Source organism: Zonotrichia leucophrys, chromosome 1, assembly GCF_028769735.1.
Source record: "Zonotrichia leucophrys gambelii isolate GWCS_2022_RI chromosome 1, RI_Zleu_2.0, whole genome shotgun sequence".
In the NCBI taxonomy this organism is placed as follows: domain Eukaryota; kingdom Metazoa; phylum Chordata; class Aves; order Passeriformes; family Passerellidae; genus Zonotrichia; species Zonotrichia leucophrys.
Window position 1 is genome coordinate 36,789,079 of NC_088169.1, and position 14,544 is coordinate 36,803,622.

Genomic DNA, 14,544 nt, shown 5'->3' on the forward strand with positions numbered 1-14,544 from the left:
GACGTGTTTCCTGCTCACAGCCCTGGTAATGTGCCGTGCTGTTGGCCTTGTCCTTGGCTTCTCTTATGCCAGGAGCAGCAGTACAGTGACCCAGCTGTTCTCAGATGAGGCATCCTGTGTGAGTGAGGAGCCATTGCTCCAGGTGCTCTGGGGATTCTCACAGGAAGCATCTTTTGGCCACTTTGGTGCCAGTTTTGTCAGTACAAGGGTTACTGGTAAGGGCCTGTAGTGGAACATGCCTTTCCTCAAAACGTACCTACTATGTCCATACAGTAGCTAGGAGAGTTCTTGGGTAAAACCTAGACTAGTTAGCATGGTCTTGAATTTTATCCTTTTTCGTGGTCCTGGCTTGCTAAACAAATATGCATGGCACAGGCCTCTGTGCAGCAGTACAAACTTTGTGTGAGTTTCTGATCAGGGATTTATGTCTGAAAGCAAGTCTGGAGGTAGCCACTGTGTTCAGTGATTCAAATTACTTATGATGTGTGAAGTTAATGATGTGAATCAGGAGTTAGCATAAGCTGAGACCTCAGCAGTATAACAACAATTTACATTAGTTTAGGTTTTGTCATTGTAATATTAAGCCCTGTGGATCTCATTTGGCTCCATGGGCACTTTTTAAGTCTCGAGCAAGTATCCGCAGTTATTAGGTGACGGAAAAAATTCTGCAAATACCTGGCTTTTCTGCAGTTACAAACAAGTTAGATACTTGTGTGTCTTATTTCACAGAATCATAGAATAATTTGGGTTGGAAGGGACCTTTAAAGCTCATCTAGTCCAAACCCCATTCAGTGTGCTGGGACATCTTCAGCTAGATCAGGTTGCTCAGAGTTCTGTTCCCAGGTATGGAGCATCTACCACACCTCTAGGCGTCGTGTTCCTGTGTTTAACACACTGTACAACATTGATTCACCATTCCTGGTCTAAATCTACCCTCTGTTAGTTTAAGACCATTAACCCATGTCCTGTCACAACAGGTCATGCTAAAAGATTAGTCCCTGAACATGTTTCTGCCACCTCCTTGAAAACTGGAGGATTGATAATTATTTCATGTAATGTCAGCCATGGTAATTATTTCTCAATTTCTGATTTAAAAATATTGGCACTTTTAAAAAGTGCTCTGATCAAGTACTATTGAAATGGAAATGGAAATTAATTCAATATAAATTAATGCTTATTTCCCAGTAATATCCATAATGGTACATGGTAATGTATAAAACAAGGTTGTATGTCGCAGCAGCTAAAGTAAGAATTCACTGCATTATTAATATTAATTACTAGTTTTAGAAATTATTAAGTAAAAGTTACAGGAGCTACAAACCACCATTTTTTTGTTTTAAAGATTGCTAAATATGTGCACTTTCTCTGTTTAGCTGGGGAGTATATAAAAATGTGATCCCACTTAAACAATATTAACTTTGACAAACTTCACACTGAAATACAGTGAGATATTTACCAGGGGGAAAGCAAGAAAATTACTTGTTGAGAGATAGTTAGTAGTATAGAGAGACAGTAACTCCTGTGAAAATGTGTAGCATAAAAATGACCATGCTCAAATATTTGGCTTAAATGAGGGAATGTGCTCATTATTTAGTGCTGCTTTTAAAAACATCCACAGAAGACCAACTGTAGTGGAACAAATGGCACTGTTACAATTATTACCTGAAAATTATGGGCACAAATGGAGCTTTCTGATGCACTGTCAGTTCTGTCATATCTATGTCATGGATTTACCCAGAGAATTATTAAGTACGTCTCATTTTCATTAGTTTGGTATAATTATTTCATTATAGCAATAAGACATAATAGACATTGCATTTCCTGGAAGATTACAGCATAACTTGGTTGAAAGAACTTACTCAGCCTTCAGTCTAATGCCTCAAAAATCACACTGCCCTAGCAGTAATACTGGAGTGCCTCAGGGTATTATTTTTCCTACTCATTGTGGCATAAACAAATGGCTAACATCACTCTAGCATACTGACTGAGCTTCAGCAAGGGTACCCATACATTTTAATAGACTGGACAAAAAAGCACCCCCCCCCCCTTCAAAACCCAGCCATCCTGAAGCTAAAACCCTCACCTTCCTGTCATTCAAGGAGAAAACAAGAAACTCAGTGATGCTGGTCTCAGAAGCACTAAGAGGCATAGAAAAGTAGGCCAGTGCTCAGCTAGGACACCATTTTAGAGAGTACTGGAGCTAGAGAGGGTTTTATTAGTTTGTATTCAAAAGCTCATGACACAGCCTTGTCAGTGCAAGTTCTGGTAGTCGGGACAGTTGCTGTCATTTTTATAAGTAATAAAATGCATCTTAGTCATGCATGCAAATCAGGCTTTGAATTGTTTGCATGCATTCCTATTCACGACCTTTTCTTCCTTTTCCTTTCCTTCCGTCCGTCCGTCCGTCCGTCCGTCCGTCCCTCTGTTTTGCCTTGCTTGTTTTGTTGGGTTTTTTTTGAGGGGTGGAAAAGCTGTGAAATGAAAGCAATGATGCATTTTATGTGCCAGCTTTTGGTTTTAAAGTATTTTAGGATCTTGCATTCCCTGAACTAAGTGGCATCAAACAAACCTAACACAAGAGCTCACTGAGCTCAGCATCTTTGCAGCGCCTGCTGTGGCTGCGCCTACAGCCTGATCTCACGCTGTTTATGCTGGCAGGCTCTTGTCAGCCCTTTAAATGTTTTGTGCATCGCCACGCACCTTTATCATCTTGCCATTATTTGAAAACAGAGTTTGTTTTTCTAAGGTAATAGTATGTGGTTTGTGGAGCTGTATTAAACAGTAAAATCTCTATTCATATTAGGGGGTTAGTCATTTTGGGATGAGGAATTGCAACACAGGATGAAGCAGCCTTTAGAGACATATGATTGCACAGGAGTTCTTCAAGCCATAATTTTTATATCATCCAGATGTATTCATGAAAAGTATAGCAGAAGGAGATCTTTTCTATTGAGTGCTTCCCTAAGCCTAGGCATATAAAATGTTCTCATTTCACAATTCCCAGTTTTTTAAAAAGTAAAAGTGTGGGTAAGTTTCTCATATCTGTTTTCACATTTAGTGGTACTTAAAAAAAAAGGTAACTCATTTCTTGGCAAGATATTCCTCAATATGACTATCGGTATCCAAAGAGTTAATTCTATGAACAGCAGTAATTGGAAAGACGATACTAAATGGGATTGTGAAAGTGAGTAAATGATGTAACAGAGTGTCCTTGCTTTTCTCTTCTTTGCTATCATCAATTTTTCGTTCCTGGGAAATGAATAGATTCATTTTCCTACAGTTACCTGATTTCTTTTTAGCAGAACTGGAGAAGGTCAAATGTATTTGAGATCTCAGAAGTATTAATGTTTGAGTACCCTAAAATATGTGACCATTTAGCTAACATATCATAAGTCTCTAAGGAAGTCCTTAATCACATGCATGAAGGAAGAAGATGCATCATGCCCAACAACATAAATATCTACGTAAAGGGCAGATTTGAGCAGAAGGGTGTGAAGATTTGCAACTCTGATGTTTGCATTAAAAGTCTTTTTATGTCTTTGCATGGTTAGGGAATAATTTTCTGCTGTTATGAATTGCTCAGAAAAAGCAGTGAGTATATTCTTGCTGCTGAGGAGATACTCAGTACTTGATCTGCAAGTACTTGGGTCACGGTGTCACTGCTTCAGTACCCCCTCTCAGATGCAGATTCTTCTTGTTTGTGAGAGAGACGCATTAGCAGAGTTCAAGTGCATTTCATATGCCAAAGATGTTTACTCTTGATGTACAGGAGTCATCCTGAGCCCTTCCCAGTAAACTTGGCCTTTAGTCAGAGGGCCTGGAGCAGCTGGTGATACGCTGGGCTTGTGCTGGGGGAGCTCTGGGGGAAGGAAGGAAGGCTGTGGGGAGCTGTGCCGCAGGGAAGGGAGCAGTGCCGCCTGCCTCCCAGCCACCGTCCGGCTCCTTAGGTCGCTCGGCCAAGCGAGCGCGTATTTCACGCCATCTCTTCTTTTGCATAAGTGAAGTTTATGGGCTGACATCATCAACATTAAAAAACAAGTCACCTGCAATGAAGGCTTCACCTGTTCCAAATTTGTAGTAGAGTGACTTGGGACTTGGGAAGGGGCTACAGAATGGCTCTCTGAAAGATTCCTCTATAAGGCTTGCTCTGCCTGGACCTCATTAGCTGGCTTGCTGAGCTAATGATGCTCATTGGCTTTGACATTGGCAAAATTGAATATGCAGCTTTCCTTAAATGTTTTTTTGTCAACTTTTTTTCAAATGACCCACTTACATAATTGGCTTCTGGCTTAAATTAAAAAACGTATATTTATATATATTTGATCCCTGACTGATTTAAAGGTTTATACTGGCTAGTAGCACTATATTTTGGATAACTGCTTTAATAGTACTGTGGCTTTTAAAATCAAAACAGTCATTCTGAAACTTTAGCATTAGCTGTGTTTGAAAAAAATCACAAGGCTTTTTATGTTTTCACTTTGTCATTCTGTTGCAATTAAAGGGCAATAACTGTCTGAGGAAGAACATATTAAAGGACAATATAGATTGTGCCCTGAAATATAGCCCAGCTGGGAAGAATAAATCTCTTTGCATGGCCAAACAGATTTACATTAAAATGTTATTTTAGTATTCTGACCAGTTTAAGTGCTGGCTAATCTGTCTGGCTGGACATTCTGAAAAATTCTGAAATTCTGAGGCAGATTTCAGCCTGCAGTCCCCTGCAAGCTCCAAATCACCTAGTGAAAGCTGCCCAAAAGGGTACAGTAAACAGGTTCTCCTTTGTTAATGCCAAACTAGCCAAAGCAGGAACAAATACCGTTTCAGAAATTCAGTCCCTTTATTTTTTGCAGCAAAGACATTTTTCCTGGTTTCTGTTAAAGAGTCTGTGGTCCAGAAATCTACTGGTTTAGGGCTTTTTTTTTCTTTTTTTTTCCTTTTTTTTTTTTTTTTTTTTTTTTTTTTTTTTTTTTTGTGGTGGTGGTGATGGTGTTAATGAAAGCCAGTGCAATAATAGTCACTCTGATTCCGTTTGCACAAAGATCACTTTTTTCTTTCCTTTCCTTCTCCTTCCTCAGAAAATTAGATAAATAATTTCTCCTTGTGTAAAATGATATCCAGAGGTCAGTCTTTGACTTTGCTGAAGAGTCTTTTAAGGGATGTATCAGCAATACCACTTAGCCCTTGTTGAATGAAATATAAATACAGCTTATAGAAATAATATTATTAGAGAGAAAAATCACTGTCTGTGCAGCTTCAGATTTCTAACAGAGTCTAAGGCCTGCAGGATTAATGGAGTCGTGGTCCTTTGGGGTTTTGTCCCAGACCACACAGGTCTTGTAAGAGAATAAGGCCATTTTATATTGATGGACTTTGTTCATATTCGGTGCCATTACCTAGGCAATACCAATCGTTTATCTCCTTTAAAGTAGACAGAGATAGTTCAGCAGGAAATCTGTTATTATGTCTCTGTTCCTAAGGGAGGGAAATGAAAGATACGAATTCTCAGTTTTTTAATTATGGCATGTTGTGAAAAAAAATACAGTTATCTTCCCCCACACCCCTGCAAGTATTCTGAATAGATACGGAATCAGATGAAAATGAAGAATAATTGTTCAGACTGGAAGAAAAAATTATTCAGGAAATACTCATGGATGTAACAGATTTTAAAATTTCATAAGAAGCTGTTTAATAGTTTTAGTTGCTATTTGTATATCTCGCTTTCATAGTTCCTCAGAAGCAGTTTATAAATACGGGAAATACAATACATTCACAAAGAAGGATACAACATTCTCCCTTAGAAGTCTTTATGTATGTTGCATTTGTAGTGCTTTGCAAAAAAAAAAAAGCTTAAACCCTGATCTTCTCCAAAATGTGTATGTTCTTAGATTTGCATAAACATCCTTAAAAGGACTGCATGAAGAAAAATAATGTGCTGAGTGTGTATTTCATCCTTTATATTCAGGATATGAGTAACTGTTTAAATCAGGGGGGTGTTGTGTATTGGAGAGATGTGCCATGCTATGAGGAAAGCATGAAGAAAATATCTGTCTAAACTGAAACCTGAGAGTGCACTACCACACTACACACATTTAATTTCTATTTTGTTCATAAGTTGGATGATGATCATTTAGCTCATCAAGTGGAATGATTATTCTTTACTTTATACAGTTGCTTGTATCATATGTGTTACATATTGCAGTATTTGAAGTCCTAAAATTAAAGATGAGGAGCTGCATGAGGATTTACAAAGACTTTAATGAAACTCATTTTAAAGACTTGAAATTGTTTGTCTCATTAAAGTCTTTACGTAGCTGCAATGGAGGGAAATGTACTTTTGCCTGAAAACTGCATTAGCTAAAACAAAAGTCTGGAACGGTTGAAAACCAGGGTTAAATGTCAAATTGGATTTTCTTTCCTGACTTCAGTCCATCCTGGAAACCTTGGATGAAGAATATTTCAGGATTTATTTCTGATAAATCAGACTATAAAACTAAGCCCTAATGGGCAGTCTTCCAGTTTCTTTTTTCAGTCCCAAGGAAATAAAGCAAATTTTTCTGGAAGTAAAAGCAGGAGTAGGCTTAAGGTAGTCTTAGCTGTTCTTGGAGAAGAGTCCGTATTAAGCTGATAAGGCTGGTTTTTAAAAGCATGTTTGGATCTTTGTTAGCATGATTTATCTGTTTTCTGTTCGGTAGATGAAGAGCAAAACTCACTAAACCGCAGCAGCAGAGTAGTCCTTATGTGCTCACTGGGCTGCTGTGAGAGAAACAGAGCTCTGAATCCAGATCCTGGCAGGAAAACTTAAAATTATCTGTTTTTCAAGCATTTCATGTTAGCACATAAATGCATTAGACCACAACAGCCCAGCTGATTGCAGAATCCCAGAATGGACTGGTTTGGATGGTACCTCTGGAGCTCATCTAATCCCCTGCTCAAACCTTTACTCGAGCAGGCCCACCTGCAGGCAGGCAGTTGCCCAGAACTGTGTCCAGCTGAGTTTTGAGGATCCCCAAGGATGCAGCCCTCCTCCTGTGCAGGTGCTCCCGTTCCTTCATCATCTCCATGAGCATTTACTGCGCTTGTTCCTGTGAGTGCACATCTGTCTGGTGTTGGGGAGCCTGTGACTGCCCCCATCTCTGCAGGTGTGGCCTCACCAGATGAGAGTGGGGTGGAAGGATCACCTCCCCAGACCCGCTGCCCCTTACAGATCCAGCCCAAGAGCTGCTGCCTTCCTTTGCCACGAGGGCACGTTGCTGCCTCATGGTCAGCTTGGTGTTCTCCAGGACCCTCGAGGCTTTTTTGCAGAGTTGCTTTCCATGTGTTTGGCCCCAGCCTTTGCTGGAAGTTGATTCCACATGCCATCCAGAGGCTGCCACAGCAGGTTCACTAGCAGAGTCAAGACATTAGCAAAATAATTTTCATTGCAACAGGAAAAACACCCCAAACAACTAAATAATGTTATACTGCTAAAACCCCATGAACATAAGTATAACTATTAAACTAACTTCTAAAAACTCTGTGAGCATAAGTATTAAAAGTATCAGTTCGTCGGTCTAGTTGTGACTTTCCAAAATTCCAAACGCTGGCAGAATTAGCATATCCCACTGGAGTTCCTTAAAATGAGCCAAGATGTGCCTATGTGATAATTTCTAAAGAAGCTAAACCTCTTAATTTCTTAATGGCGAGTATTGGAACAGGAGGTCCTGTAGAACCGTGGAAATTCAGATTGCTTAATTTCTGCAGTGTTCCCTCATTAAGGTTTACTTTGTGGGTATTTTACAGCTCTAAACACAAACATAAGCATACTCCAGTCAAAACAGTGCTTAACTTCTGATCATCTTTGCCAAGTGTACAGTCATCCAATAGTATCATAATTGATCTCAGTACTAAGGTGCCAAACTCTGTGTTGCTGAAGGATAGTTAGATGATGTAAATAGCTTTTTGTGTTTTGCAATAAAGCACACTTTTGTTGTGCTACATGTAAAAGCAGGAGATGAAGGTATTCTTTTATTGAAGCAAACATGTGGAAAATTGCTCTAGATTGTTATAGTACGGAGCATCTCCCCTGAAAGGAATGAGGTTCATCTACAGGGCAAAGTCTGACTGTGGTACTTTATTGGGGTTACTCCTAGACTCTGTGTGGTCAAAGCAAATAACATCATGTCCATCTAAACTGTTATAACCGTGAGACTGGCACATTTTCTCATCTGTAGTGTTATATTCTAAACTGTCACTAGGCATTAACTCAGTCACTGGTGAAGTCCTACCACCTAGAGATGAACTCTGCCTCAAAATGATGTTTTCCACTTCAGTGCTACTCGTATAGCAATTACTGGGTCATTAATATCATTGCATGCAATTAGTGACAGTAGACTGAGCAAGAGGTTTGTTATTTATTTAATATGAACTTTCACTATAACCCTTTCTTATCCAAGTGCCACAGACAAAAACCAGAGATTTTCAAGGCAGGTGAACATCCTTGTATAGTGAGGTTGAATTTGTATGATACAGAAAGTAGGTCCTCATTTAATGCTAAAGCTTTTGTTTCCAGCAAGCCCTCTTGTCATTAGCAACAATCAGTGTAACTTGAATGCTAACTAATTCTATTAGTTCTGTTCAGCTGAACTGTTAAGCAAAGCTTGCTGTGGTGGTGGGAGACACTTCTCCCTATCCATGAGAAGCTTTTCTCAGTAGCATGCTGGGAGAGAGGATAAATTTGCATAAAATACCTGTTTGTGAATGGTGAAGTCAACTAACTAGTAATCTGTTTTAGATGCATACTTTTGGGTATACACTAAATACATCATAATTAGTGGGCTTACATCTGCCACAGTTACTTCAGCACTCACAAATATATAATTTGTTTATGTAAACTAGAAGCAACCATGTGTGCAGTGGATCATTATCTGACAACATTTCTCAGAGTATGTGAAATATAGAACTGAAATTCTTTTAGAAGTGCTTAACTGTAATGAAAGACTCGTCGTTCATAGTGGTGCAGTATTGAGATGCTTTTCTGGTTTGTTTTTATGTAATCTCTAAATCATTCCCAGGGAGTTTTGGAAAGGGGCAGTGCACTTGACAGCAGTAAAGCAAGTAGGATTTTGTGGTAGGTGGGTGGAACCTGTGACCTTCAGTAATGGATAATAATTCAGCAAATAGTTTATTGTTCAGTACACTTCAGCTGTGGTATTTCTTAACTCAGTGAGAAAGTGATGGTGTTTTTAAAATGATAGGCAGCAGTAACCAGTGAGAATTCACAGCTTTTATTTATATTTTCTGGCTCTCTCACTGTCTCTTTTTCCCTTTATGGAAGGACTTTGTTGACATAAGCAGCTTTTTTTTTTTTTTTTTACCGCGTATATTTTTCTTACTTGGTGCCATGCCTCCCTGGAATTAATAAAATAATTCTGATTGTAGGAAACTTTACAACTCTCTCCCTGTTTTGTGCTGTTGGATGGCATGAGATGTGGGAAGGAGAGTGTGGATTTCCAGAGATGTCCCTGGAATCATACAGCTGGTACATACCAAAGTATGTTACAGTACAAAACAAATTGGCTCTTTCTTTATTGTGTCCTCTGCATTACACCCTCAAAAAAAAACATTGAAACAGGAATAGAATCTGTCCCTCTCTTAACATATGAATACAAGTGGAGACTTTTATTAGGGAATTATATAAATACCCTTGTATCATGAGTCCCATCTAAGTACCTCAGGTCGTGCTATTCACAGTTGGACAAGACACATTTCAGAGCAGTGGTTAGAAAAGTGAATTAAAAGTTTTGCTGCAGAGCCTTTGCTTCTTCCTGGCAAAAAGAGGCCTGTTCTTTATTTTGCTTTATTTTGTTCTGGCTTTAGCTTGACTGGAGAGGGCATTGCTGCCTACTTGCTGTAGAGAATATAATTTGTGGATCCTGCTTATATATAAATCCTGAGATACACAGTATAGGACTTAATTTAAAAAGCAAGAATGTAAAGTGAAAAAGAAGAATAGAGAATTCTTGTCCTTTGCCTCTTATTGAAGTTTTGCCTCACATATGTATAGAGGGGAAAAAAGGCTGACATCAGGAGTATTTATAAACACTCCATGAGCCCTAGTTTAAGGGAAAAAAATCTATCTCAGTTTGAAACAGTGTGTGGAATAAGGCAGAATGAGCAGTTTTTAGGCTGAGAAACTCCTCAAAATTCTGCCATCTTGCCTTTGCAAATTAAAAAAAAAACAGACTTTATAAAAAAACCAAAATTATTGGTAAGCTGCTTTTATACATTTTGCATTACAATCTTGGAGTCCTAAATTATATTGGGCAAATTCAGCAAGTTTTTTATTTGTTGTTTTTTTGGGGTTTTTTTTGTTGTTTTTTTATCATTTCTTTGTCTCTAGAAGATCAGTAGAAAGTTTTGATTTTATTGTCTGCTGATAAAAAACAGTCAACACATAACAGCATTCCATTCAACTGTTCATAATGAATTTACGTTTTCGTACTCATGGTTTTAGTACTTACAGGTTTGGGACTGCTGACGGTTAAATTTCAGAAGACAGTTTAATTTTTTTTTTAAAAAGTGAAGGTTTCAGTGTCAATCTTTTCATCACTACAAGAGAAGGGAAAGCATTAGTTGCTAGTATTTGAAACTAGCATATTTCTCTTCTCTCTAAATATTTTTCAGCTCACCCAAAGTAATGTGTGCCAAGTTTACCTGTTCTTTGGTGAGAGGCCTGAACAATTTTTTTTTGTTGTTTCAGATGTCCATGCAGATGTGGCATTGTTACTGGGGGGCAGAATTAAATTTCATTTAATTAAAACACTTTCTATTCTCTCAGCTATCTTGTTCTTTCATCCATGGGTTGTTTCGAAACAACTTCCCTGTTGTGATCAGTGAGTTGTGGTTTTGCAGTGTGTGATTTCTGGTGTTCTTAAACCTCTCCCATAAATTATCTAAATTTATGGAAAAGAAGAATTATTTATTCAGAGCTTTACTAAAGAACATCATTAAAAGGACCAAAAGCAGATGAAAGCAGTCAGAGCATGCCTGGCCAAAATAGTGTTCTATTACTTGATAAAATAAAAAACTCTCAAAAACTTTTCATGTATTTAGTAATCCTGAGAGTGCATGTGATATGGAGTGCAACTTTGCTTTAAGAATAACTTCTTACTGCTGTTGGATCTAAAGCTTGTGTGGATTTTTGCTGTTTTTTTCATTCTTTTTCTAAGCACAGCAGGGGAAAAGTGGAAATAGGTAGTTTTATTTGATTTAATTTTATTCTGATTTTGAGAAATTTATTTTCTGATGCAGTATTCAAGCAGTATTTGATGAACAAAAACTGTGAAAATCACTACTGTTGGATACTGCTGATCTGCCCCTAAAAAACTTGTAATTCTCAATTTGCTATTAAAAGATCCACATCAGCAGCAATTAATTCTTCATGACTTCATCAGAGATGTGTCTTTATTATATTGCCAAATGACTTTTTTTTGTCCAGCACACTAAGGAGGGACAAAATCAATTTTGCCCTTGCCCATCAGTTGACATCACTCATTTATTCCTATAGTCTGTGGTTTAAGGTCCATTTAGTTTTCACAGGAAAATTAAATACAATGATCCTTTCTCTCATCAGCTATGTAGTCCATTTCATGTTCAAGCTCTAGAAATAGAGGTGTTTTAAAGTTGTGTTGGTTCAAAGCATACGTCATTTAATTTGCAAATAGGTAATGTTTTTCATAATCCTAAAACATGAAACTGTGTAATAAGTATAGCAGAATTAAAAGGCTGAGATTTTTGTCTGCTGCTGTTTAAAGTAATTGTGATGGCATTTTTTCATTTTGTAACTAATGTGTGTTTTTAGGAGTGAAGGAAGTTGAATTTTTGTGACTGTGCCTTCATTTCTAATCTCTTTGTGAATGAAAAGCTATATACAGGCACAAATCCAGCAGCTTAATTCTCTGTCTGATTAGAGCAATGTTACCAACCTGGTAGGTTGAAAACAGCCATGCTCCATGCAGTGGCGTGGCCTCCTGGGAGGCAGAGTAATAACAATCAAATGAAGACATATTAAAATGTAATATTACTTCCTCTCCATGGGGACTGTATGAGAATCATGGCCAGGAACTGTTCTTGTCAGCTGACTCTGCTATGCTCACTGACTCCCTGCCTCTGCATTTATGACTAATGCACTTTGTACAACAAACAGCACTTGCGGAGTTTTAAAAGCAAATAAATGTAAAACATTATACATTGATTTACATGAGGTCCAGCCTTTTTTGTTTATTTGTTTGTTTTGTTGGGGATTTTGTTTGTTTTTATACAGTTCATGTATTTCAAAGAGGGGGAGGCAGATCAGAATGAGGTTTTTTGGTCTGAATAATTTAATTTCTCCCATGTGTATGGAGGAGGAGATGTTAAAGTAGTGTGTTATGAACCTGCAAATGTATACTAGCTTCTCTAAAGTAAGTATGTATCAGCAAGACTCTTAAACCATAATTTCATAACAGATAAGTGTTTTCTGAATGTTGAAAAGCTAAACTTGCATTCCATATAAAATGGCAGCTGGTGTTGTATTCAAGGAATGCAGACAGGCAGTGATAAACTACTGTAAAAATGGCCTATAAGTTATTACAATTTTGTTAGAAAGACTTCAAATTAGTAGAGATTTTAGCACAATTATATATGGGGTTTTTTAGGTATAGACAAACTGTTGAATAATTTAATGTGGTTTTGGCTGTAATTATTAGTTTTGCAGTTGACACCAGTGGAGCAGGACAGGTCTCAGAAAATCAGAGTTATTTAACCATCAAAAGATTTAAAAATATTTTGCTACCTGTTTAGCAGCATTTTACTTACTTCTACTTTCCTACGTTCTGTATTAATAGAAAGTGAAGTGTGGGATCCTGAGAACATACTAATGAGAAACTTCATATTAATCATTATGCTTATTAATGTTAATATTTAAGTATTTAGTCTTCTTAGCAGAGGGCTTTGTATGGTAACTCATCTAAGTAATTGACTTTAAAATAAATCCATATTTAGACCAAAATGTAAAAAAACCTTGTTCTTTTATATATATATATATATGTATGTATGTATATATATATATATATATATATATATATATATATATATATATGCATATAAGAATAAATTGGATAGAAAGTTTAAAATCTGATTATATAAACACACTGGAGGATAACATTTCCATTTTGGGTACCAGAAACTTGTGTTACATTTGTGTTCAGACCCAAAACTCCTATCGGGGGCACTTTTTTTTTTTTAATATCCTTTCAGTGTGAGCAGAGCTGCAAGTTCTGGGTCACTTTCCCACAGAGGTGTAGATGCAGTGGAGGAGCTAAAATGACAGTGGGTGTAATTTTCATTTGGAAATCAATATAGAAAGGCCGCAGCAAGTGTTTGAGGAATATTTTATACTCACTCCCTTGTTTGACTTCTGCACACTGCACTGTCAAAGGACATTAGCAGTATGAAACTGTGTTTTCTCTGCTGTCCCAGATTACTTCTTTTTCTCAGTGAAGCTTTTCAAAGCTTAAAACGATGTGTTTAAAGCTACCCACTTTCTTCCTGGTACACTAGGGATGTGCAAGGTTGTATTTCGGTAGTCTTAATGAATTTCAAAAAATAATTTCCTCCAGTGGCCTTGGGTAATTGTCAGTTTAATTACAGGAAAAGCTGAGAAGGAAACTTGCTTTGTCACTGAAATGCTTCTCTTTGAAAATTCCCTGTTCCTCAGGACGTAGCAGTCTGTACTCTGAGCTACAACGTAGGCTTTCCTAAAATCCCTTGAAGAACTGTGGAAAAAGTGAATACTTCTGCAAATTCATTCATCTGACATCAAAGCTCTGAAAGCATTCTTTTAGCAAGCCGGCGAGGCGGATTGCGCTGGCGTAGGCACACAACCAGACTCATTGTACATCTGGGTCTTCCCATTTGGAGACTGTATTTGAAGTAATTTTTGCATTCTTTTTTTTCAACTTACTTTCTTATTCTGTGCTGAGGTCAGACTGCATCCTCTGCATCCTGTTGCGGTCTCCTGCTCCATGGGTTAAGTGGATAGGCCTTTAAAGAACAAAAAGGCATTGGTTTAGAAGAAGCAGCATTCTAGTCAACTAAAATGAAGTAGAAGGTGTTTAAGGAGATGTGATTCCCTTTGGCTCGATTAAAAAAAGAATCAAGTAACAAAACCACAAGACAGAGTCAGTGTTTATTATTTGTACATTCTGTTGGTGCTCAGCTTTGGTATTTCTATTTACTGCATTTTTTCTGTGTCCTTGTGCTGGTACATTGGCAAATAGATCATAAAAAACACTTTCAGCAAAGACACGTTTGATTTATGTCCAGGATGGGTACTTGGTATTGATTTTTTTTCCCCCTCTGGAAAAAAACAAAACAAAAGAAAACAAAACTATATGTCTCCATTATTTTCCAAGCCTGGCAATGCAGTGACACATTTCAGATCAGCTTTTATCTTAAATTACTCAACGTGCTCTTTTGTATTTTGAAAAGTCTTTTTGCCATACAGCTATTGTCATGTTTTTACAG

General features: G+C 37.6%; 1 protein-coding gene across 1 annotated transcript in view; it reads left to right on the plus strand.

Annotated features, from left to right (window-relative positions):
- EFNB2 (ephrin B2) overlaps positions 1–14,544 on the plus strand; it is a 45,369-nt gene that overhangs the window by 22,934 nt on the left and 7,891 nt on the right. The gene's annotated exons all lie outside the window — the stretch shown is intronic.